Source organism: Cynara cardunculus (genome assembly GCF_001531365.2).
Source record: "Cynara cardunculus var. scolymus isolate 2C chromosome LG 17, CcrdV1, whole genome shotgun sequence".
In the NCBI taxonomy this organism is placed as follows: domain Eukaryota; kingdom Viridiplantae; phylum Streptophyta; class Magnoliopsida; order Asterales; family Asteraceae; genus Cynara; species Cynara cardunculus.
In genome coordinates, this window is record NC_037544.1 from 2,610,733 (window position 1) to 2,613,602 (window position 2,870).

The window sequence follows — 2,870 nt, forward strand, 5'->3', positions numbered from 1 at the left end:
GTGGTGTGTCACTCAGATTCGGACTGTGATTGGCGTTTGATGGCTGTTTCCATCGATGGTACCAGTATTTTTCAGGTACGCAAGCTCCATGATGAACATACATGTTCAAGGTCCCAAGTGCACCCAAACCACCGTAATGCGAATAAAAAGGTTTTGGGTCATATACTGGCAGACAGTCTAAAGGATTGTAGGAGAGTGTATCGTGGTAAAAAAATCATGGAAGATGTGAACCAACGGTTCAATATTAGCATCTCCTACCACCAAGCATGGCGAGCAAAGATGTATGCCTTGCAACTGTTGAGGGGGACACCAGAATCGTCGTTTAACCTACTCCCGGTTTATTGTCACAATCTAAAGCTAGCAAATCCTGGGACTGTGACAGAGATCGCTTTTGATCCACTAGGACGATTCGACATGTTGTTTGTCGTACTCGGTTGTTCGGTAATAATTTTGTCATATTTTATAATTATTGTCATAATTTTATGTTCTGAAATTACATTTTTAATCTCGTTTATCTGCAGATTCGATCGTTTCTAGGACACATGAGACTGCTTCTTATAATGGATGGTGCCCATCTGAAGGGGCCGTACGTTGGCACCATGTTCTTAGCGGTCGGCATGGATGGAAACAATGGTATCGTACCCATTGCAATGGGAGTGGGGAAGACATAAAGTGGCACATCATGGACATGGTTTTTACGTAAGCTTAGGCAGTGTATCGGTGATGTGCCCAATTTAACCTTCGTCACCGATAAGGCTGCCTCTATCGACCTGGCCATACGAACTGTATTTTCTTCTGCGCACCACATACTTGTTGTCGGCATCTGAGCCAAAACCTATGCCTAAACTCTACTCAAGAGAAAAGGAAACGGTGGATTTTCTAGGAGGCATGCAAAGCTTACCGGTTGTCGGACTTTGAAGCTACTATGGATTTGATGTGACACAGTCTACCTAGAGCCGCTCAATATCTTGAGGAAGTTGGCTACGCTAGATGGGCACGATCGCACTTCGCTGGATTACGTTACAGTGCAATGACGTCCAATAGTGCTGAGTCCGTCAACTCAGTAACGTGGTTTGCATGCTATCTTCCGATAACAATGTTAGTTGAATTTTATCGGACGACATTACAACAATGGTATTTCATACATCAGCATAACGGAGGTAAATTCAACCATCCTTTGACTATATGTTTGATTATGTAACATATGCTAATGATATCAAATATCTGCAGCGCAAATGATGAATGCCGTGACTCCTTGGGCGGAGGCCAAATTAGAGAAGAGAATACATAGGAGCGCAAATTGGAAGGTATATCCCATTAGCGATTTGTTGTTTGAAGTTGACGACCACTATAAGAAAGGAACGCGTGATTTGCATTCTAAGACTTGTACATGCATGCAATGGCAACTTTCTGGAATAGCTTGCGGTCATGTGATTTCTGTTGCTCGAAGTTTAGATATTCAAGACTGCAGTCAATTTTGTTCTGTTTGGTTCAATTCCGACTCTTACCGTGCAACATACGAGGAGGAAATCATTCCCCTTCCACCAGAAGCTGAATATGTGTTGCCCAACGAACGTTTGACCATCCTATCCCCTCCTTTGGACATACAAAACTCCGGCAGGCCACGCAACCGCGATCGTATCCCGTCACGAGACGAGAAACCAAAGTGAAAACTTGCAGTCGATGCGGCCAGAGTGGACATTTTCGATATAACTGTCCGAGTCCGATGCCAGCTCCTAGGCCGACGCACAGAAGTTCAAGTAGTGGTCGAAGATCAGTTAGTCGTCCAAGTAATTGTGGTCCGTCTGAACCTGATAATACACAAGACTATGTATTTGATACTTACGATTTAATTAAGTAAATGTACGATTTTTAAGTGTACTTTTGTTGTTTTAATGGGAAATGGAAGTTTGATTTAGAAATGCATGAACATTAACCATCAATATATTGACGAAAAGACTGAAACAACACCATTCAGACGTAACATTAAACTGAAAAAACATCAACAACAACAAAAACATTAATACATAACATTCATGTTAGTTTCCTTCTAGGTAAAGTTGTTTGCAAGACTTGATCCAGTACTGTTTTTCATTGATCATTTCTTGCATCACTGGGTACCCCTTCACGATGTCTTTCACAATTTTTTCCTCCGCTCGAATCTCCTTTTGCAATTGCTTGATTGCTTTTTTCTTCTCTTCAATAGATTCTTTGTGTTTGTTTTGTTTCTCCCTGTTAGCCCACCAGTCATCGGTGATCTTCTTAATCTCCGCTTCGGCATTTTCAATCGAAGCCTTCATCCTTGTAGGCATTGTTTGAGAAGACGATGGGTTTCCAGCCATTTCTTTCAATAAGTGGACAAGTACTTGTATCGGATTTGATATGAAGTTGTGATATATGATTTCACAAGGAATCCTTTTTATACACTTTTGAGACTTACGATTTAAATAAGTTGGTCTAGTAGCTAGCATGGTGTGGTCAAATCCGGTCATGAACCTGCATGACTTGTTAAATCGTCCATAACATAAAGTTTACAAGATTCCTCCTGGCACCCTGACCCGTGAACCTACCAATTCACTGTCACAGCCTACGATTTAATAGCTGGCATGGTGTGGTCAAATCCGGACTATAACCTGGCATGAGTTGTTAAATCGTCTCTGACATAAAGCTTACAAGATTCGTCAATAAAGCTTAAAAGATTCGTCTTGGAAAAGCCTGACCTATAACCCTACCAATGTACTATCGCCCCCACTTTTTGCCTCGATTTTCGTGAATCTACTCTCAGGGCGATCCATTTTATTTTTCAATTATGACTCGAAGTGGTTGGACCCGGTCGAAAATCCAATTATGACTCGAAGTGGTTGGACCCG